Below are 24680 nucleotides of genomic sequence, written 5' to 3'. Positions count from 1 at the left end.
TCCATTATGTAAAAAAGTCAAAATTGGCACTGTTTGTTGGGGAAGGACTAGACCTGGAGAGAAGAGAATGAATAAATGGACTCCAGCCTCTCCCCTGGCTAAAGAAGGACACACCTTTGAGGAAAATTCATGGGCTTTGCAGAATAGTTTGAAAAATACCATTGGTATTTTGAAAGACATTGCATATAGATTGCTTTAGATAGTAAGGAATTTTTAGCAGTATTAATCCTTCCAGTTCATGAGCAAGGTATATCTTTCCATCTATTTGTATCTTTTTCAATTTTTTTCTTCAATGTCCAATAGTTTTAAGAGTACAGGTATTTCACCTCTTTCATTAAATTATTCCTAAGTATTTTATGCTTTTTGATGCAATTGTAAACAGGATCATTTTCTTAATTGTCCTGCTCGTTTGTTACTGGTATATAGAAACACAACCGATTTCTATATATTGATTCTGTATCCTGCAACTTGACTGCATTCATTTATTAGTTCTCATACTTTTTTGGTGAAGTCTTTAGGGTTTTCTATATATAATATCATGTCATATGCAGATAATGAGAATTTTACTTTTTCTTCCTCGATTTTTTTTTCCACATTAGACAGGTAATGTGCCAACATTGTACCAAGACTTGAGGGAGGCACATGTCACACAGAGTGTGAACACCCAATCATGACAATTGTGAACTACAAAAGAATCTTTTTTTACAATTTGGATGGCCTTTTATTTCTTTTTCTTGACTGATTGCTGTGGCTAGGACTTCCAATAGTATGTTGACTAGGAGTGGTGATTAGGGTTTCCAGGTGGGAATTCCCGCCCGGTCTCAGGAATTTTTTTCGCTTTCCCATTCCCGAATCCTGAGATATAAACTGTTTTCTGTTCTGCACGATGAATCGTTTCCACAGAGTGACAGCCGATACTGCCCATCACCTGGGTTCAAGGAGCCGATTTTTCTGATTTCCCAACCACTTTTCTTGGGATTCAGGAAGGGGAAACAAAAAAAATTCCTGAGAACGGGCGGGAATTCCTGCCTGGAAACCCTAGTGGTGATAGTGGGCAACTTTGTCTTGTTCCTGATCTTAGAGGAAAAGCTGTTAGCTTTTCACCATAAATATATTAGCTGTGGGTTTGTCATATATAGTCTTTATTGTGTTGAGATATGTTCTTCTTATACTGATTTTGTTGAGAGTTTTTAATCATAAAAAGATGTTGAATTTTATCAAGGGATTTTTCTGCATCTATAGAAATGATCATATGATTTCTGTCCTTTATTTTGTTAATGTGATATATCACTTGCTTGATTTATTTATGGATGTTGAACCATCCTTGTATGCTGGAGATAAATCCCACTTGGTCATGGCGTAGAATCCTTTTAATGTAGTGTTTAATCGGTTTGTTAGTTTTCTTGAAAATTTTTGCATCTATGTCCATCAAGGATATTAATCTGTAATTTTCTTAGGAATAAAGTTTTTATTAAGATTTTTTCTCTATTTGGAATAGAGGGTCTCATTGTTTCTTCAGTTTTCATAATGAAATTCAGTACATTTATAGAATGAGCACATTATTTTAATATTTAATTGTATATTATGGTATTATTGATAGATGAAGCAACGTAGTCTAAAGTGAATGGTTATGCTAGTGATAGAGTAATATTTTTTGTCAGTACAGTGTCATTTCAGAACTATGTTTAAGTTGTTTTTAGAGTTTTATCACTTTTATACACATTTTCCTCTTTTTAAATACAACTTGGTGATTTTGTGTGATAGAGAGGCCTGTGCCCCTAAACTTTGAGTAAAACCCTTTACCCACCACTACCAAATATCTTTGCTATTTATGTAGTGGAAGGGGAGAAAATCATGGTTTTATCTACTGCACTATTCACAGGACACTTCTGGCCACCAAATGTGTGGGTATTTTTTTTTTGCACACCAGGCAATTCTTCAACAACCACTGAATGTTCCACAATTTAACTAAATTGTGATAGTATCTACCTGGAGGTGGCATCAGATCCCACAGGTCATGGCCCCCATGTCAGATAGCAGTTGCAAGTGTAGGTTGTCACCTGTGCTTCTGACCAACAGGCTATATAATTGGAGGTTCCCACAACTTCCTTCTTGGGTTTGATAATTTGCTGGAACTTCCTGAGTTCTGGCTTGCAGAACTAAGGAAGTCTCTCTACTTACTATTACTGACTTATTCCAAAGCATATTTTAAAGGACGTAAGTAAACAGCCAGATGAAGAGATACAGAGGATGAGATCTGGAAGGATCCTGAATGCATGAGCTACTTTCCCTATAAAGTTTGGGGTATGCCACACTCCTAGCACATGGATGAATTCAATCTGGAAGCTCTCTAAAACCCTTCAGCTAGGGTTTTTTATGGAGGATTCATTGCATAGGCATGCTTGACTAAGTCATTAGCTTATTAGTGATTAACTCAACCTCTAGCCCCTCTCCCCTCCCCAGAGGTGGGGAAGAAGGGGTGTAGGTAACTGAAAGTTTCAACTCCCTAATCACAAGGTTGATTCCCCTTTTAATCAGTCTCCATCCTGAGGGGTTTCCAAAAGTGGCCTCATTAACAAACTAAGCTGTGATTGAAAGGGGCTTATTATGATTAACTAAAGACTACTTGTTCCTTTCAGCTTTATCTGTCTTATCTAAGAAATTCCAGGGGTTTCAAGAGCTCTTTATGGGGAACAAGACCAAATATATGTTTCTTATTATAGATGATACCATCACAGGTTATAATCTATTACTCTCCAGTAGCACGATTAAATGGAGTCACCAAAAACATCTTCCTGGGCTAATGGAAATGTTCTTCGTTGCCATGTGGCTGACCTTAGGTTGATTGCCAACTGCTCAGTCCTCAGGCAAACAGGGGCCTACGCGCTTCTGAAATGCAGTGTTTAATGGAGAATGAGTCTTCAGATAGTGTTCAAGTAGTCTTCCCTAGTTGCCTTTATGGATTTTTACCAACTTATACTAATGCTGTTTTCTGCGTAGGGACAATAAGAAAGACAGAAAAATTCAAAGCCAAACAAAAGACATAAAGCACAGAATAGCTGGGTAGTGGGAGGAGGGGCATGTAGAGGCTCCTATTAATAAAAAAATCATACTAATGAGTGTTTTATTAAAATCTAACTAAAAAGCCAAGGTATATTTCTTTTAGTGTGTTAATCTAATACATCTTCCTGTAAAACTAGAGATTGTTTTTCTTTTTCTATGTATGTGATACATATCTGAAATTCTGATTTCATGGGAGACAATTAAAAAAAAGCAAAATTTATGCAGAACCTTCAAGGCTATTGGAAATAATTATTTTTAACTTGTGATTTTCATTTTGTGTTTCACCAAATAAAAATATTTTTTTGATAACTATATACTGGAGTTGAAAAACAATTTCCTAGTGAGTTATATAGCACATCATATTATCAAATATGGTAGACATAAGATTGCTCTGTGCTAAACTTCATAATGAATCAAATTGATTTATTTTCCAGAATTTTGTTATAATTGGTGAATTCATAGAAAGATAACTTGTAATCTAATTTATAATCTAAAAAGGAGAAAATAAAAGGTAATTCTGATTTTTAGTGTTACATTTGAGAACTGACAAATGAATAAAAAACTCTGAAACTGGTAGAGGAAAATAGGAAAGTTTATGTTCATATTATCCCCAGCCCTTTCTTTTTGTTTCTTCTTTTTTTTTTAACTTGTAAATATTTTTTTTTAATTAAAGTTTATTGGGGTTTCAAGTGTACAATTCTGTAATACATCATTATATATCACATGGGAGGAGAACTTTCTGGGTGGTGAACACCCAGCCCTTTCTTCATATCAGATTTGGGATTTTTTTTAAATGGTATATTTTATTTAGGTGATTGGTTTGATGTTTAATTGTTTTTACTGTTTTATTTCTCTGAGATGAGTCAGTGGATGTTGGAAGGTAGAGGGGAGATGGAAAATAAACTGCGGGTTAATTGCAGTGCAGAAGTTTGACTAGGTCCTGCTGCTAGATTCCACCATTCCAATTCCGGTACAATGACAGACATTAGGTTCTTCTTTATAAAGTACTGGTTTCCTTTTCTTTCTTTCTTTCTCTTTCTTTCTTTCTTTCTTTTTTTTTTTTTTTAAGTCTGTTTTTCCAGGACCTATCAGGTAGTTGTTTCAACCTAGTTGTGGAGGATACACCTCACAGTGGCCCATGTGGGGATCGAACTGGCAACCTTGTTGTTAAGAGCATGGCGCTCTAACCAGCTGAGCTAACTGGCCATCCCCAGTTTTCTTTAAACAGAGTAGACAACATTGGTATTATAATGTCATTCTTAAACAAAATTCATTATAACCAAATCAGGAAAGTAATGTAATTACAATCTATCTCTCCAGACAAAAGACATCAAGGTATATATAATGAGGAGAATTTTAGATTGCAGTCTCAGCTCGGCTTGGGCCTTATACTTTTTATTTATAAAATGGGGAGTATTGTTTTTAATACATTATTTTACTTATTGTAATTCTTAAGAATATTCATGGAATTTCAGCATGTGAATTCATTTTTTGTTACAGTATATTATTAATAATTTAGTAAAATGTAGATATCAACATGTTCTTATTTACTGACAAACCATTTTATCCTCAAGGTTTTGTGAGAACTATACTGTGTTTCCTAGCTGGACAATCAGCTCTAATGCATCTTTTGGAGCAAAAAATCAATATAACACCTGGTCTTACTTTACTATAAGACCAGGTATTATAACATCACATCACATCACATCACATCGCATCACAATATAATATAACTATAAATATAATACCGGGTCTTATATAGTATAACACCAGGTCTTATATTGATGTTTGCTCCAAAAGACGCATTAGAGCTGATTGTCTGGCTAAGTCGTATTTTCGGGGAAACAAGGTAGATATAGAGAACTCTATTTTAAACTGTATCTTATAAAAAATTGTTTAACTTGATCTTACTGCCACTAGAGGGTGCCTGGTAATTGAGTCTTATATTTACAGTTTCTCTTCTGGAAAAAAAAAAGCCAAGAGCAGCAAAATTATGATATGAGCGGCTATAATTTAATTATATTTAGGATTATTTTACAGTAAATTATGTGTTTCAGAAAACAAAATTTCAAGCTTTCTGAGAATTCAAGAGCCAACTCTTAAATCATAATCTTTGTAGCAGTTAAAAGACATGTATAAACCATTTTTAATAAATCAGATTTCACTAATTAATTGAAAGGTGAGGTAGTACCCTTTATCATAATTTTCCTTAGATACCATGCACTGTTGGTGTTCTGTCTGCCACTCAGGTTGATTCATCAGTAAGGTCCTCTTTTCTTCATCTGCTCTAAATGTTGGTGTTCCCGAAAGTTGTTTTTAGCAGTCCCTGTTACTATGCCTACTCCCTGATATCTACCTCAATTGTTCAGTTTCCAGATATGTGTAGATGACTCACAAATCTCTATCTATAAACCCACAGGTCCAAGTTGCCAATGGAATTTTTCACTGGTGTGTGCCCCATATGTAATCTAAAGTCGTATGTCTGGAACTGAATTAATCCTGAGAAAGCTGTACTACTGTCTATATGTTTTATTCCTCAAATGTGCAAGGGTGCAAAATACTGCTGCATATTCCAAGTAGGATGATGAATATTTAAAAGGCCATAGAGTTTGGCATATAGTAATTGATGACTTTGTTGAGATCATTTTTGGCAGAAAGATGAGAGTGAGAGCCAGATTATATAAATTTTAAGGGATAAGTGAGAAATGAGGAATTGGAGTTACTTTAATTCCAGAAAATTCAACTGTGAAGGGAAGAAGAAGTTGAGGTAGGAGTAGGGTAAAAGAATTATTAGAAGTATGAAGAGAGACACAGCAAGTAGGAAAAATTTGAAAAAATGACTTTCTTTTTTTTTAACTTGTAAATATATTTTTTTTAATTAAAGTTTATTGGGGTTTCAAGTGTACAATTCTGTAATACATCATCTATATATCACATGGAAGGAGAACTGTTTCTGGGTGGTGAACACCCAGCCCTTTCTTCATATCAGATTTGGGGTTTTTTTAAAATGGTATATTTTACCATTAAAAATATTCTAGGGTGTAGCAGTTCAGTTCATAGCAGGGCGGCAGAGTGGAGTTCCGAAAAGGGCTAGTGGCCAACAAGGCTATGGGTATGTCTTAGCTTAAACTGCTATAACGAAATACCGTAGGCTGGGTTGCTTAAAAAACAGACATTTACTTCTCACAGTTCTTGAGGTTGTAAAGTTCCAGCAACGTTTGTTTGCTGGTTAGAGCTCCCTTCCTGGCTTGCTTTCTCGCTGTGTACTCACATAGCAGAGAGAGCTCTGGTCTTTCTTTTTATTATAAAGACACCAATTCTGTTGAATTAGGATCCTACCCTATGACCTCATTTAACTTTACCTCCTAAAAACTGTCTTCAAATACAGCCATATTAGAGGTTAGAATGTCAACATCAGACTTCTAGGGGGTAGCAGTTCAGTTCATAGCAGGGCGGCAGAGTGGAGTCCTGAGAATAAGTGTTGAAATGAAGTTAGCTAGCAGGTTTAGAAACAGTAGGAAGGGTAGAAGAATAGAAGATTGGAACAAATAGAGAACATTTCTAGGTTCTGGATTTCAGAGCTGTTATAGTAATAGTGGATGACAAAGTGCAAATTATAGATAACACTGAAATAGAAAATAGGCCATAGTTACAAGAATAAGGATGTTCAGGCAGCATGAAATTAAAAGTATTTGGTAAGTGACAGTGATACAACAATTACCACTTCTGAAGATAGGCTTTTTGCCAAGCCGTTTGTATGTATTTTATTAAATCCTCACAATAAACATAAATAGGTATTACTACTCACATTTTGCAGATGGGGAAATGTATTTAGGGGTAATAATGGTGAGTTGATGAAGAGAAAACATTATTGGGAGTTTGTTTAGGTTCTTGTTTTTAGAAGATTAGAGATACTTAATAACTTTACTCTGCACAGCAGGTCCTTGAATAACGTCTTTCCATTCAATGTCATTTCATTTTAAAGCTGTTAATATGCCATAGGAACCTATCTCTTGTTTACATCAGCCTTTGGTAAAATTGGTTATATGTCGTTTTACTTGAATTCACAGAACCTATCGACAGCATTAAGTGAGGACTTGTTGTATTAGAAAAACATAAACCTAGGTATAAATGTTATGTCCTATAAGTACTATGGCCTATAAAGGACTTACATAATCTTGTCCTATTTGCTCTCCTTTTCTTCTTTTATTACTCTCTCTCTGGCTCACAGCTTGCCAGCCACATTGGTCTTCTTGTTCTTCTCTAAACATTCTAAGTGTACTTGCACTTCAGGGCATTTACACTGCTATTTCCCTGCCTAGAATGATCTTCAACCAGTTATCAACTTCACTCATTCCTTCACTTTATTCACGCTTCTACTCAAATGTCACATCCTCAGAGAGGCTTTTCTTGATCCCCTTGTCTAAACAGCCCCTCTACCATACCCTCTTCCTTTATCTTGCTTTATCATTACAATGCATTATATTAGTAATATTAGTAATATATTCATATTTGTTGTCTTTCATTAGAATGTAAAGTTACAAAAAAATCAGGGACTTGTTTTTTGTTCACTGTTATAACCTCAGCAGCTAAAAGAGAACCCAAAACATAACATATACTTGGAAATATTTGTGGAATGAAAACTGTAAAGTGACATTCCAGGATACTTGCTTCTTATGAGAGACCAAAGCTAAGGATTAAAGTTCTAATGATGTGATAGCAAGCATCACGCAGAACAGAGATTTAGGTATTTGGAGAGCAGAAGCCCTTATAAGTGTTCCATAAATGTAATGAGCTAGACAGTCTCCACTCCTTGGCATCAGTTTAGCCTTCATTTTTGTCCATTGTTCCTTATGGTTTTCCCCATCATTGTGTGGAGTAATGGAAGGAGCTGTGGCTTTATAGTCAAATCTGTTCAGTCCTGTATTTGCCCTCCACTGGTTTTGTGGTCTCAGGCAACCGCTTTCCTTTGAGTCTTGGTTTCCCTAGTATGATTTTATGTATATGGCTATCCTCATTCCAATCAGATCCTGAGTTGTAAAGAGCAAGAACATTCTACTGAGCATCTCCCTGAGCTCATGCAAGTGTCGTCTATGATAGAGGCCCTTGCTAAGCAAACAGTTGTTGTAATGAATATGAAAAATTTCATGACTAACTGAGGAATGTGATTTTTGGTCCATATACCTGTAGTGTCTTCATTGGCTCTTATGCTAATTTTCAAATTTATCATAAAGTGTTTTTCAGATAAATGGCAAGTCCATTTATCATGTTATTCAGGGAGGATATCAGTTATTCACTCAGTTACCAGACATAGTTTGAGTACCATCTTATAATGTGTTAAGTCCTTGTTCTAGGTGTCAGTGAGGAACGAGACGACAAGGTGCCTGCTTTCATGGGGTTTACAATATAAAATGTGTAGAGGTAGGGTAGGATGTAGAGACAGGCTATAAACAAGAAAGATATATCAGATGATAATAAGTGCTTTGCAGAAAACTAAAAGAGAATTGACATGATAAGAAGTAATTGAGGGGGCCGGCCCGGTGGCTCAGGCGGTTGGAGATCTGTGCGCCTAACGCCGAAGGCTGCCGGTTCGATTCCTTGACTCCCACAAGGGATGGTGGGCTGCGCCCCCTGCAATTAACAACTGGCAACTGGACCTGGAGCTGAGCTGCGCCCTCCACAACTAAGATCAAAAGGACAACAACTTGACCTGGAAAAAGTCCTGGAAGTACACATTGTTCCCCAATAAAGTCCTGTTCCCCTCCCCCCCCCCCCAGAAAAAAAAGGTAATTGAGGGACTGCTGTAGGTTGTAAGGTCTGAAAAGGCCTGTCTGAAATGTACCATTTAAGCTGAGGCATGAACGATTGAGGAACCATTCAAATGAAGAGTATTCCAGGTAAGGGAAATAGCTAGTGCCAAAGCCCTCTGGCCATAGGTAAATATACCAGTTGGATAAGGTTTAACATTTTGGATTTTGGTATTACTAGTGATCACCTTGCTAGAAAAGGGCTGAGAGGATGACTTGGTAATAAAAGACAGTCTTTCAACTTTGCTTTGGTTGCATTCTAATAAGTGATGAAAATGTCCAGGTCATTTTAATTTTATAGATTTTCTTAATTTTTATGGCAAAGTGATAGAAAATAAGGTATGCTTTGTGTGTAGTTGTCCTTTTTACAAGTGGTAATGGAGTCTTGCTGTTGAACTCTGACCTTTTTACACTGGGAGAATGGTTCCAGTTAATATTTTAATGAATTCTGTGGAGGTGTTGTTGAGCTCCAATCATGTAGTCAAGCATATAGTCCTTGTGTGTGGCCTCTGAGTTGTGAAGTTGCTGTTAACTACGGCTTTGAATTGGTTGCTATTTGTGAAAGCAGGAATAAATTCAGGGTGCTAATTGATACTCCTGTAACGGTTGAGTAAACCACTGAAAATGTATGGCCTTTTTTTTGTACTTGGGAAAGCAAGTGACAGTAGCCTTGAATTAAGCAAAGGTAGGGCGTGGTATTTTCCACGCCTGTGGAAGGAACTAAGGAATAGTGAGTCCAGATATCTGAGTTCCAGCGCCACCTCTGCCACAGAATCACTGCATTACTTAGGGCCGGTCACGCCTCTGCTCTGGACCTCAGATGCTGCTAGAAAATAGAGGCTCTTCTAGATTCATAGGCATCGATAACGCCATTCATTCTTTCCTCTAGGGTTCTGATCAGTGGATTATACACACAAAAATCAGTATCCAAATTGGAAAGCAAAACTGCTTTAAATAGACTAGCATCCAATGGAGCATGTGGCTTAGACTTGAGTCCTAAGTGAGGTCTTTTACCTCTGAGTCCAGATCTAAATCTTAGGACCCATGTACTCAGGTGACCTTAGAAATAGTTATGACTGGGTCTTCCGAGCCTGGTGGACTGATGCAATAGGCCTGCTTCACCAACATAGTCACAGTAGGAAAGACCGCTTAGAGAGTTTGTGGCAAGTTTGTCCAGGGTGTATCTATCAAAGGGCAAGAAGTAAAAGAGAATTTAGTGTATTGGGGCATAAAAAGTGAAAGAGGAAGCTGCTGGTCTTGTCCCTGCCTTCTGGGAAACCTAACCTAGTATAATGTGACCTTGTGAATATTGGAATATTCACTTCGTCTGGGAGAATAAAGTCTAGAATGGGAGAAAAAGTTGCAAGTATTTTCATTAAGATTCTTCCTTTGTGAGGAGAAACGGCATGGGCAGAAATAGTGTTCTGCCTATGAGCAGAGGCAGAAGCTGGCAAAGAAGCAAAGAAAACATTTTTCTCATGATCCTTGAGGTCTCTTCTAACTCTCTACATTTGATATGCAGTTCACAACATCCATGAAGCATGGTATAGTGATGGGAAGAATGAAGCATTCCTCCTCTGTCTCTGTTTCTTGTGTCCATCCAGCAGCTGTAGTAGTAAGTAGCCACCTGTGCCCCTAGCTTTGGTTTTAGCTAAACCCTCTGGGTGGTATGTGTATTGATATTCGTACAAACTGTACCTTTTTCTTTTTCTTTTTTTCATTCCTGTCTCTCCCACTCCGTACAGAGGCCGTTTTAAACACTCAGCTGCCTATTATCCCAACTAAGATAACTGAGAACTATCATGGAGCTGTTGTGGGATTCAGTTATTAGGACATTCTGAGGATGCTTTTAAATAGCTCTCATCCTCCTCCTACTTCCCCCAACACCTCATAACTGTGCATAAATGTTAATCCTTGTAATATTTTTCACTTTTTTGTCTATATTCTGCTATTGCAGTGTTTGGTGTACTCCCTTAATGCAAGAAGAGTCACATCCATGAGAGCTCTGAGTTAGAATGAGAGGAAAGAAAGCTCTAGGATATCATCTTTGGAAGGATTTAAAGCAATCATCTAATCTAGTCTCATTTTATGACTAGGGAAACTGAAATACAGAAAGGGAAAGTTAAATAGTCTATTGGGCCTTAGCTTCTTCACCCAGAATGATCAGGATGGTAATTTCTGCCTCCCAGAGCTTTTTGGAGAGGCAGTGTGACTAAATAAGATAGAGCATGTGAGCATTGGACCTGGAACAATGCAGGTACTCAATAGTTGCTCTTTCCCAGATTGCAGAGCTAGCTGGTTAATAAATGAGCCAGGACTTGGCTCTCATATGGTTCTTAACTCCAAAGCAATCATCATAGTACCTTTGATCATTGCTCAAGGGATCAGGGTTGGTCCTCAGCATAAAGTCTCATTTCAACCTACTAGTTCATGTGTAAAGTAAACTAGGAGCAGTGCCTGCTGGCCTATAGTAGATGCTCAATAAATCCTTTAACTGGCTGGAGGAAGTGATGCAGCTCCTTCAGGAAGATAGAACAACTTCCAATGGGGAACTTTGGCTAAGTATTTTTATTTTCAAACTAGAAAAAAAGCAGTAGGTTTTAACCTCCAAATTATTTGTTGACGTGTCATTTAAAACGTTTGTCTTCTTCATGGTGGCTTTTTATTGATTAATATTTGTGAGATTTTAGCAGTGTGGCAGAAAAGAGACCTTAAATGCCCTATAAGTGACAGTTTTCAGAAAACTTTATATATGCAAGTGAATGTTCTGAATGGATCAATGAATTTTTTTCTTCCAAAATGCTTTACAAAGCAATTTTTTTGTTGTTTTCACAAAGGCTATTCATCTTTAAAAGTTTTATCAGTGTTGTAATCAGTACAATATTTGACAATTTGATATATCATTCTTAAAGTAATTCAAGAATAAATTTATTTTACTTATAAATTTATGTTTTGTTGATATATTTATTATAAATTTTCAAGAATAAATTGATATAATCAGTGTTTCAAGTGCATTATTTTATTACTGTTCAATTTAAATTTAGTTCTAGTGAGTGTTATTAGATTTTATAAAAGTGAAATTTAGGAAATTGGGTTGTTAAATGTTTCAGTAAATGACTACTGAAAAGTGCCTCATTTTAAGAAGAGGACATTTTCCTAAAGTTATGCATTCTGAATGAAAGAAGAAACTTGTCCCCAATTAGAGCATTGATGGAGATCACAGCACATCTAATTGGATTGATGAACCAAACCCATTTATATAGTTTACTGCCTATTGTTAGGTCAGTGACTACCGAGATTAGCTTGTTAATATCACACTTTGAAAAAGAACTGCAGGTATCTATGGTTGATTTAATGGACACTCAGAAATTTGGTCAGTAATTCAAAACAAAAATCAGTGTATCTGTAAATGTAATTTTTGGCTTCTTTTGTATTTTGTCCAGTTGGATAGAATTATGTTTTGACAGTTCTAGTATGAACTACTTGATGAATCACAATATATCACTATTACCACTAATTACCACATTTTGATTAATCTTACATACTTTGGTTAATACGTTTTGCTGAATCCAATATATCACTATATTTATAAACAGTAATTATAGACATAATGACACCTGAACTTTGAAATCATCATGAAAAATGTTATTAAGCATTACGTGAAACCAAATGTTTGTTTATCTAGACATTTTTAATTGCTAGCAAAAAAAGCAATTAAAAGTCGCTGCAGAGTAAGAGGCCAACCTTCGTTAAATGTGGTTTTAAGATTGTTACAGAACTTGTGGTGATGATAACATGGTGTCTAGGAGGATGTTAACAACTGTAGCAGAGTGTTAATTAAGAATGATGTAATCTGCAGCTCAGAATTATAAGTATCATATGTTAGCTTAGCTGGACAGGAGCAAAACCTAGTTTCAGTTATGATGAGGGCTCAAGTTGTATTTATAATGGAAAGATTAACATTTTCTTTTTATGCTGTTCCTGAGACAATTTAAAAATTCTGAATGAAATACAGTCAAATGTAAACATCAAGTCCCTAGCTCATTTACATATGTGCCAGATTTCCAAACTGATTGCTATTTGAACCTAATCTGTCATTGCTGCATGCATTAGCTACAACAAACATTACATTTACATATTGATTTCTTATTTTGTTTTAGTGTAAATAATCCATAATTATAGTAAATTTGGTCTTTTGTTGACAAGAGCTCATATGACTATAAGTTTAGAATGGAAATTTAAATTGCCATGTGTCATGCTTTTTAATTTAAAATCTTGATATATCTGAAAGGATAAAAAGATCATTGTAGATCATAAAATATTCCCAAAGAGACAAAAGAGACAACATTTTGTAAGGCATTTTGGAATGATATAAATTGTAAAGTATTAGTGAAAAATTCAATAGCACATTCCAAGTTTATTATTTACATCTTTTGATAAAAAGTTATTTGAAAGAAATTACTGTTTTTGCTTCAATATCAGGTCATATTTAAAAAATAAAATCTATTGGAAATTAACCTACTAAGCCCATTAATTTACAGTGATATTTTTGTTTATGATACCCAGTGCAAGAAAAGAAATAGCATGCTCACACAGCAGGAATAAAAGAGGAGATTTTAAATTTCTGTATTGGTGTTAATACTTTACTTGTCTTAATTATATATATACAGCATTAATTTGAGAAGTATAATTTCACTAACAATAACCTGTGTTGTATCAGTCAACATATAGTCTTATTAAGATGCAATAGGAACAAATTCCTGGTTTTTGTTTACGTTGATTAAAAGTATGTTGTATTTTTTTCATTTTTAATTACAGTTGACATACATTATTATATTAGGTTCATGTGTACAACATAGTGATTAGACATTTATGTAACTTACAAAGTGATTACCCTGATAAATCTAGTGCCCATCTGACTCCATACATAGTTATTACAATACCGTGTTTCCCTAAAAATAAGACCTAGCCGGACAATCAGCTCTAATGCTTTTGGAGCAAAAATTAATATAAGACCCGGTCGTATATTATATTACATTATATAAGACGGGGTCGTATATTAATTTTGCTCCAAAAGACGCATTAGAGCTGATTGTCTGGCTAGGTCTTATTTTCTGGGAAACAGGGCTATTAGTGACTATATTCCTTATGCTGTACTTTACAGCCCCATGATTATTTTGTAACTACCAATTTGTATTTCTTAATTCCTTCTCCTTTTTCACCTATCCCCCCAAATACCCCTCCCATCTGGCAACCATCAAAATGTTCTCTGTATCTACGAGTCTATTTCTGTTTTGTTTGTTTGTTTGTTTTGTTCTTTAGATTCCACATATAAGTGAAATCATATGGCATTTGTCTTTCTTTGTCTGACTTACTCAGCACAATACCCTCTAGGTCCATCTATGTGGTTGCAGATGGCAAGATTTCATTGTTTATTGCTGAGTAATATTCCATTGTACATATGTACCACCTCTTATGGTTGCCTCCATATCTTGGCTGTTGTAAATAATGCTGCAATAAAAATATAGATGCACATGCCCCTTCAAAGTAGTGTTTTGGGTGTCTTCGGATAAATACCCAGAAGTGGGATTACTGGGTCCTTCTTTGTCTTCTGTTGCAGCCTTTGTTTTAAAGTCTATTTTGTCTGGTGTAACTATTGCTACCTCAGTTTTTTGTTTGTTTCCTTTTTCATGAAATATCTTTTTCCATCCCTTTACTTTCATTCTGTGTGTGTCTTGATCTGAGGTGAGCCTCTTGTAGGCAGCATATGTAAGGGTTTTGTTTTCATATCCATTCAGCCACCCTATGTCTTTTGATTGGCACATTTAATACATTTACATTTTAAGTAATTGTTGATAGGTGTGTAGTTATTGCCATTTTATTATTCATATTTTTTATCTACTCTCCCCCTTTCTTCTTAAAGAAGTCCCTTTAACGTTACTTGTAATATTAGTTTGATGGTAATGAACTCCTTTAGTTTTTTATTGTCTGGGAAGCTCTTTATCTGTCTGTCCTTCGATTCATAATCATAGCTTTTCAGGGTAGAATAATCTTGGTTGTAAGTCCTTGCTTTTCATCACTTCGAATATTTCATGCCAGTCCCTTCTGGCCTGCAAAGTTTCTGTTGAAAAATCAGCTGAGAGTCTTGTGGGAGCTTCCTTTTTAGGTAACTAACTGCTTTTTTCTTGCTGCTTTTAAGATTCTCTATTTGTCTTTAAGCTTTGACATTTTAATTATTATGTGTCTTGATGTGGACCTGTTTGGGTTCATCTTGTTTGGAACTTTCTGCACTTCCTGGGACTTGTATGTCTGTTTCCTTTCTCAGGTTAGGGAGGTTTTCCATCATTATTTCTTCAAATACGTTTTCAATTCCTTTCTCTCTCCTCCTTCTGGTACCCCTATGATGTGAATATCGGTACACTTACTGTTGTCCCAGAACCCCCTTAAACTGTCTTTATTTTTTTGGATTTTTTTTTTTTTTTTTTTAAATTTTTGCTGTTCTGTTTGGGTGTTTTCTGATACCTTATTTTCTAAATCTCTGATTTGGTTCTTTGCTTCATCTAGTCAATCTACAGTTGATTCATTAAGTCAGTATTCATTAAGTCAGTTATAGTATTCTTCATTTCTGAGTGGTTCTTTTTTATGTTTTCTTTTTTTATTTTTAGGTCTCTAGCTGGTCTTCCTTCTTCTCTCCCCTTTTTAGAATCCTCATGTTCATTTTACATACAATATTACAGGGTTCCAGAGATTTTAGTTTTACTTATTGGGAATAATAGAGTAAAAGCACATCAACTCCATGTTTTTGGAAGCAGAAGTCCGTGATACCATTTGCTTTTAAACTGAGACATTAAACAAATTCTTATTTGATCACAGAGACAAGTTGTAAAATTAAACTTTTTTGGTTAAAATGTTAAATTCTAAATCATGAATGTCAAAAGTATAGCAGTCACCAATGAAAAGTATTTATTCTTGATTTCATACCTATGTGTAATCAGATAATGGAAATGCCGCACGGAAAACTGATTCCACTTTAAGAAATTGTATTTTCTGTCAATCTCATTAAAGAAAATTCAAATGTAGAAATTACACTAAAGGCCATAACTTATTTTTATTTTTTTGTTATTAAAAGAAGGGGTCTTTCAGCATGCCAATTAGTCGATTCATGCGAAGGTATTTGTATTATTTAAGTTCCTGCTAAATTGTGTAAAATTTTTTTTAAATTAAAGTTTATTTGGATGACAATTGTTAGTAAAGTTACATAGATTTCAGGTGTACAATTCTGTAATACATCATCTATATCTCACATTATGTGTTCACCACCCAGAGTCAGTTCTCTTTCCATCACCATATATTTGACCACATTTACCCTCTTCTGGAAGCCCCCTTACCCTTAACCACTAAACTGTTGTCTATGTCTAAGAGTTTTTGTTTCTATGTCTAAGAGTTTATGTTTTCTGTCTCCATTTTTATGTTTCCTATTTCTTTGTTGAAGTTCTCCCCGAGATCATTGAACTCTACATCTGGTAGATTGCTTGTCTCCATTTTGTTTAGTTCTTTTTCTAAAGCTATGTTCTGTTCTTTCATTTGGGACGTGTTTCTTTTTCTCCCCAGTCTGGCTGCCTTCCTGTGTTTGTTTCTATGTTTTAGATAAGGCTGCTATATCTCTTAGATAAGGCTGCTATATCTCTTGGTCCTAGTAGAGTGGTCTTATGTAGTAGGTGTCCTGTGGGGCCCAGTGGTTCTCTCTCCCTGGTCACCTGAGGCGAATGCTTTAGGTGTGTCCCTTTTGTGGGTTTTGTGTACTCTCCTGTTGTAGTTGAGCCTTGGTTGTGGTGTGCATGTCAATGGGAGGGATTGACCCTTGGGCTGATTGGTTGTGAGGACTGGCCATGACTACAATGGAGGAGGTGTTTTGCAGGATCTGACCATACAGAGCAGGATTCGCTTTAGCAAGCCTCTGGTGCCTGCCCAGTCTGCCATGGATGTGTCATCTTCAGAGGCAGCTGGGTGGTGCTCCAGTTTGGTCCTTTGCCCTGCCTGGGGCCTTCTGGAATGAATCACAAAGCAATCTGCAGATAGCCCTCATCCATGCTAGGCATGGAGGTGACTGGGAGAGGCCAAGCCTCAAACCAAGGCTGACTACTGTCAGTGCCAGTCTTGGGGCTGTTCAGCAAGAGGTGTGGGGCATGCTGAGGCCAGATGCTGCTTGTTTGGGTTTTGTGAATCTTTGAAAGATTTTAGGGAGTCTGCAGCAAGAACCATGTCAGGTGATTTGTATGAAAAAGCCACTGAAAGAGGCTCAGGTGGGCCCAAAAGTTGGGTGGGGCTTTGTCTCAGGGAATCACCAAGGCTGGGTGAACAGTGTTAGCTAGGTTGATGGAGACTCAGACATGGCACTTGCCTAAGTCTGCACTTTGGGAGGGGGTAGGGCTCAATGAAGGAACAATGGCTTCTGCCAGCACTTCTGTCTGGAATAAAGCTGCCCCTCTAGCCCTTTCCTTGAAGCCAGGTGATTCAATTTCTCCCCATATGTCCCTAACATCTTTCAAACTGCTGCCCCAGCGCTGGAGCTCAGAGCAAGTGAGTCCACCAGTACGTCCATGTGTGGGCCCTTTAAGGGGAATTCCTGGGACTCTAGCAGACCTCCGTCTCATTCGGCCACATTCTGCTGGTTTTCACAGCCAGAAGTTGTGGGGACTTCTTTTCCTGGCACTGGAACCCTGGGCTGGGGAGCCTGGTGTGGGGCTCGGACCCCTCACTCCTAATGGGGTACATCTGCAGCTGAGATATCCCTTCCGATTTTTAACTGCCGCACATGGATGTGGGACCAGTCCGTTCCACATCTCTGCCTCTCCTACCAGTCTCAAGGTGGCTTCTTCGGTATATCCTTAGTTGTAAGATTTCTGATCAGCTAGACTTCAGGCAGCTCTCAGTAATGCTTGTTGTGTAATTTATTTGTAATTATGATGTGGTTGTGAGAGGATGCAAGCTCAAAGTTTACCTACACTGCCATCTTGACCAGAACCCTTTCTTCTTTATCAAGTGTGTTGTATTTTTGAAATTAAAATATGCAGACCGTTTAATTGCAGAAATGGTGGCTGTCACATTTCAAGTATTTTTTATGGTTTACAATTTTTTTATTATGTATAATTTACATATAATGCACAATTCTTAGGCATACCTCAGTTACATGTTTTAACAAAAGCATGTTGTATTCTATCATGGATTTTAATGAGTGGGATTTTAATTTGGATGTGTATATACAGATTTGACAGACAGCCATTTGGAAGTCTGTGCTGAACTGATAGCAGCTGTTTACTTGAGAGCTGTAAATACAGAAGCCCTTATATTAGTCAACTAAGGCTGCTATAACAAAATACCATTGTCTGCATGGCTTAAACAACAGACATTTATTTCTCACAATTCTGGAAGCTAGGAAGTACAAGATCAAGGTGTCGGCAGATTTGATTCCTAGTGAGAACCCTCTGCTTGATGAACCCTCTGCTTGCAGATGACTGCTTTCTCACCGTGTTCTTACTTGGCAGAGAGAGAGAAAAAATGCTCAAGTAGCTTTTCCTCTTATAAGGACACTAATCCCATCATGGGGACCCACCCTCATGACTTCATCTAAATTTAATCACTTTCCAAAGGCCCTAACTCTAAATACCATCACATTGGGTGTTAGGCTGTTAACATGTGGATTTGAGGGGGACACAAATATTCAGTCTATAAAAGCCCTGAAGCCCAAGTCTGAATTTGTTTTCCTAGTCTAATTGTTTAATCTTGATAGATTTACACTTATAACAGTGAGTGCTTCCCCTAGAACTGTCACTGTCTTAACAGAAAGGCTGTGGTTTAGCTTGGTCAAATCTTCTGCCCACTGAAGACTTTAAGAGAATTCTTGATTTCAAGGAATTGCTGGAGAGGAAATCCTTAAATTACTGTTATTCTAGATGCAAGACACCCTGCATACTACTGTGCTACCTCCTGAAATGTGCTACCTCTGTCTGGCAGGAGGGAAATCATTCCTCTTCTTAAATCAGGAATTAATGATAGGTATATAGCCACATGATGATCAAATGATTGCTTCACTCTCATAATGCAGCTTTAAGTTAACGCTAGAAAATCACTGCATCGTTCATATTAAAATAGCCATGTGCTTTGGTCACTGAAGTACTCTCTCATTGTGAAATAAACTCAGTAAAGACAGTAAAGATTGTTACGTTTATTTTTTAATGTTGCTTTTATCAATACTTGACATATGGAGGCTAATAATTTGTGGATTTTTATGTTCACATGTATAAAAATGTAGCTTCATTTATTTATTGTGGGCTTTGTGTTAAAATCTATTACACATTATTTTCTCCCTTATAAAGGAAAAACTGGAAGGGAATATAAAATATATTAAACTAAGCCAGTGAATTAAAATGAATTTGGTACTTGTTAGAAGGCAGATATTTTACAGATGATTTTCTGTTCCTGATAAAAATTCACAGTTAAAGTAGAATGGGATCTCCCTAGGAGAGGTGGACATTCTGCTAATGAAAGAGCGCTGAAAGCCCAAGACTTATAGACAAAAAAAGAAAGCAGAGAAGTGATGTTCTACCGAAACTATTTCTAGAATTGTGTTTTTGGCTCAGAAATTAATGCTTAGTTATAATACTGAAAAAATGTAAAGGAGTGGATATCTATCTAATCTTGCCTGTCTATTTTTTTATAACTCTCTCTTACATCCTACCTATCTCCCCTGCCCCCAATTTTAAAATTAAGAAACTGACTAGGAGAATTGTGAGATAGTATATGTGAAAATGTCTAGCACTTTGCCTACTAATTGCTTAAAAATGTTCACATTCATTGTATTATATTGTATGGTATTTGTTTCAAAGAGCCACTAGCTCTAAGCTTGGGGACAATGTATATGACTCTCATTACATTTTAAACATTAATTTCAGTCTGTATTTGAGGGTAGAGCAATGGTAAGTTTTAATGGCACTTGTCTGTTTGTAGAAAGAAAACCATCTCCTTGTGGTAAATGTGCATATTCAAACTTAAAGGAAAATCATAATGGAGAATGAAAAATGAACCAGTGTGGAAAAAAATACATGTTTTATCAAAACATTTGTTGCATTGAGTTAAGATTAATACTGCTTTTAAAATGTTTCTATGTTTGCTCACACCTTTCTTTCTCCCTCTAATTGAAGAGAAAACATGCCATTAAAAAAAAAAAATCTTGGGGCGGCTGGTTAGCTCAGTTGGTTAGAGCACAATGCTCATAACTCCAGGGTTGCTGGTTCGATCACCGCATGGGCCAGTGTGAGCTGCGCCCTCCACAACTAGATTGAAACAACTACTTGACTTGGAGCTGAGGGGTCCTGTAAAAACACACTTAAAACAAATAAAAGTTAAAAAATAATGCTTTTTTAAAAAAAAAGAAAGAAAGAAAAGTCTGTTTCATATTGTTTCTCACCTACCCACTTTGGTTGACAATCATCCTCAGAGCAACTTGAAGGGTCAAAAGTTGAAGTAGCATGAACGACTTTGCATTTTGAAGGTAAAAGAATGCTTGAAGGCGGATTAACCATGGCTAAACTGTCCTAAACAGCCATTAGAAGACACTGCAACTTGTGTCCTGCATCTAGATGCAGCAACTGAGGACTCCACTCATTCTGCTAAGCAGCAGCTACACTCAGTTTGCCTACATAATATTTTAGCAATAAAGTCTTTGCACATTATGCAGATCACCATGCTATGTTCCTTATAGCCTTTTGTCTCCCCTTCTGCCACCCTCGTCCCCCAACTCTCAAAAGATACTTCATGAAACAAGGAAACAAAACTTAGTTACCATGTCAGAGTCTGTGGAAAGCTTCCTTGGTCTAATTTAGGGATTCTTCCTCTGGATTTCCATAACACCTTCGCAAAAGTGGTAGTAGAGTTCTTAGCAAACAAAGTACCGTATGTGAATTACAAGTTTGCTTGTCATTCCATCCCTCAGTAAACTCAATGAAAGCAGAAGTATGATCCCACTGGGTTCCCTTCCCCATTACCCGGAAGAAAAATCTTAAGAGTTAGATCTGGGTCACTGCTACTTATTTTGTGTGACAAGTAACTTAACGTCAGTTTCCTCATCTGTAAAGTGAAAATGCTAATAATAACTTCATAAAGTTGACACATAACTCTTAAAGCCTGATACATAGTAGCACTCATTAAAGTCTGGCCATTATTATTAATGGCTAATGAATGAATCAGGCTGAAGTCTAAGCTCGCAGGTAATACCCTCAGCTTACTCCTCCAAACAAACCATTCTCACAAGGAACATGAATGTAGTATATCAACACCAAACAAGACCTGTGTGAAAGAGATCGCTGAGTCTGGATAACATTAGGTATAATACACAGTATATTCAATCCATCAAAAAATCCATCCTGTGTGAGCTCCTACAGAGGAATGGAACTAAAACCCAAAAAAATAACTGCCACAAAAGCACCATACATGCTTTTGTTAACGTTTCACTGTCATTGTAAGGGTTTAAAGTATGAGTATTCCTCAAGAGTGTTCTATTTTCAGTAAGTTATAACAGATCACCTTAAAACATATGCAATAAAAATTCCCACATGGCTTTCTAAAATTTAATATTCATAGTTCAGTGAAGTAAGGAGTATTATCCTTTTCCTGAAAAGGAAACTGAGAATTTACAGAGTAACTAAGTGCCTAAAATAGGGCCTTGTATGTGGTAGACACTTAATAAAGACCACTGAAAGAATGTGTGATTGACATTTCAAGGTCATACAGCTAGCAAGTGGTGGAGCAGAGATTCAAATCTGGCTCTATGACTCTTGAGCAGTTTAAAGCCATAAATACTTTTTCTTGCCAGTGTATCCTTCCTCAGGGCTATTGAGGAATTGTAGAATTAGACTAAATGGGTGTTCTTCTAAAGTTGTTTGGCAGTCAGTGCTGGTCCTGGCAAACATTTCTGCAAAGTTATTGCACAAGTCTGCCAGTCAAGATCAAGAAATGTATCTAAGGAATTGCATAAAGGCACGCACTATGCGTTGATTCATATGTAAAAATAAAGGAAGATCTATATAGTAATCAAGACTTCTGGAATTCTGAGCTCCTTAGCCTAGCATTTGAAGCCCCCACAATGTAGGCCCTTAATGTTTTTCAAGTTTTCTCTTTCACAAACCCTTCTTCCCATCCCCTTAAACTTCTTCCTAGTTGCTTTCTACACCCTTCTGTATATTCTCCAGTCTCCATCTCTGCTCAAACTAATCTATATCTAAAATTATCCTCCATATCTGTCAAATTGCTATCCATCCTTCATAGTACTTCAAAGCACTCTCTCCCTTCTCTACAATCCTCACATCTGTTCTAACCTCTCTGAATAGTCTGTCTTGAGGTCAGTGATTGTCTTTTATTTCTGTATGTTTACAGATAATAGGAATCAAATACTTACAGAAAGAGTGAAGTTTTAGCAGGCAAGAGTCTTACTCATCTTTTTATCCCCAAAGCAGCGTAGCCACTTGGGGGATAGATAGGATGCTGATGTGAAAGAATGTAGAATCAACTATAGTTTAGAAACTGGATTCCATCTTTTTATGGCTGCATAACCATGGGCAGTTCCATAACCTTTGTGAACCACAATTTTGTGAATAAAATGGCACTTCACAGGTAGGCTCAAAAAAATGAGAATTAGTAGTTCTTTATATATGTAGTTCAGAATATGTTCAGAATATGTAGTTCAGAGCTATTCCTTAAATGTCTGTAGGTTGAATTGAATCACCTTTTTAATATGAGAGTTGCCAAGGGAAATGCAGATGAATAAGAAATTTACTGTCAAAAGGCTTAAAGTCTTGGATTCAGGACTTCCACACATGAAACATACCAAACTGTACAAAACATGATATAATTAAATATTAAATGAAGTATGCACGTGGGATATAGGAATTCAGAGAAGAGGAGGTTTATAATAAATATAAATGGTAAGCCATGAGGTGGTGTGAAAGCTGTGCAGTATTTTGGGCGGGGGATGGGAAGGAAGATGAGAACAACATGAACAGAGATTGAAGCGACTATGGTGTGATGTTTTGACATGGAGGAAAGTTAGCCAAGCTCTAGAACAAAAGCCACGTTTTGGAGAATAGTTGTGAAATAGATCTACGTGTGAAAGGCCTTGGCACTCCAAGTAGCCTTTCCATCACTTGCCACTTTGCACCCAGACTCATTTCACATATATATTGAACATTGACCCGGCCCACTGCTTTAGCCTCACTACACTCCTCTCACACACCCGTCTTTGTGGTCACACTGAGCTTTTCACAATTCCCTGAATATGGTCACTTTTCTGGCCTTATTGTACTTACTGTCTTACTTGGCTTAATTGCTCCTGCCCTCTTAATTGAAAGTTATTTCTTTGGGATTCTTTATGCTTGACTTCTTTTGTTTTTCTCCTATCTCATTGACTATCGATTTTTTTTACACTGACTCCTCCTCTGCTCGATTTCAAATTATTGCATTGCCCCAGGGCTCCATCTTGGCCTCTTTCCTTTTTTCTAAGTAACCTGTATTCCTAGATGATTTCTTTTGGCCACAGAATCTGAACACATCTATACACTGTCGACTCTCTGTTCCAAGCTCTCTTACTTGACCTTCAACTCTTATATGTAACTGTACATGATATCTCTTTTTGGATGTCTAATAACATCTTAAAACTTAGTATGTCCAAAACCTTTCACTCTCAACTTCCCACCCAGCCTGTTCCTATTCCAGTTTTCTTTGTTAAATTCAGTTCCATCCTTTTATTTACTCAGGCCAGAAACCTTGGGGTTATGTTTTTTTCTCACACTCCATTAAGAAGTTGTCTGGCTTTTACCTCTAAAATACATCTGAACCTGACAATTTGTCACGTCTCAGCCTCTGCCTCCCTAGTCCAATCCACTATCACTTCCTGCTGGGGCTAGCCTCCTATCTGTTTTTCCTGCCTTCACTGTTTCCTCACTGTAGCCAGAGCAGCCAGAATACTATTGTATAAATAAATGTAAATGTGAGTCAGATCTTGACCATTTCCTGTGTGAAACCTCCAATGGCTTTCCTTTGCAATTACTCTAAATACCAAATTATTTCCTATGGTCTACAAGGACCTACACGATCAGACTCTTGCTATCTCTTTCTTATCATACCAGCCTCAATTTAAATGTCACTGCCTCAGAGATGCTTTCAACTATTCTGTTGAAAACACTTCCTCTTACCCTGCCCCTCTCTTACCTTATATTGTAACCCCATTTTATTTTCTTCACAGCACTTAGGGTTCTCTAAAATTACTTATTCATTTACTTGATTATTTGTGTCCTTTACTAGAATGTAAGTTTCATGAAAGCAGGGTCTGTATTTTTCTTGCCCGTCACAATATCCCTAGCAACCAGACCAGTATCATAAACACTGATACTGCTCAATAAAAATGTTACTAGAATGAATGAATATGCTGTGTTCTTCCCATTTATTATTTCTTTGTCTAAAAAGTGCCACCCTTCTCTTTTCCCCAAACAAAACAAATTTCATTTCTTCCAAGTGATAACCTCTAAGGTCCTACTTATCCTAAATATCTTTCTTCTCTGAAGCTTTCCCCTAGACTCTTTCCCCTCTCACTGGGACAGAGTTAAGCACTTCCTTTTCAGTTTTCATTGTACTTTTCCCCCCCCAATTTCTCAGTTGTGCCTATTATGTCATACTATGGCTGTTTATGTATCTTTCTACTTTATTAGATTGTGAACCTTTTCATGAACAGGAACTATGTATTAATTTGGGTTGGTTTTC

At 36.8% G+C, this 24680-nt stretch overlaps 1 protein-coding gene and 1 non-coding gene across 2 annotated transcripts in view; one reads left to right on the top strand and one right to left on the bottom strand.

Annotated features, from left to right (window-relative positions):
* The window catches only part of FAF1 (Fas associated factor 1), a 394652-nt gene that overhangs the window by 143553 nt on the left and 226419 nt on the right, over positions 1-24680 (top strand). The gene's annotated exons all lie outside the window — the stretch shown is intronic.
* Positions 594-696, bottom strand: LOC117027890 (small nucleolar RNA U13). The gene has a single exon (XR_004424011.1). It is a non-coding gene; the product is annotated as a small nucleolar RNA U13 (small nucleolar RNA).

This window comes from Rhinolophus ferrumequinum, chromosome 9 (genome assembly GCF_004115265.2).
Source record: "Rhinolophus ferrumequinum isolate MPI-CBG mRhiFer1 chromosome 9, mRhiFer1_v1.p, whole genome shotgun sequence".
Taxonomy (NCBI): domain Eukaryota; kingdom Metazoa; phylum Chordata; class Mammalia; order Chiroptera; family Rhinolophidae; genus Rhinolophus; species Rhinolophus ferrumequinum.
Note: the sequence above shows the minus strand (reverse complement) of the source record. Positions and strands in the feature narration are given on the sequence as shown.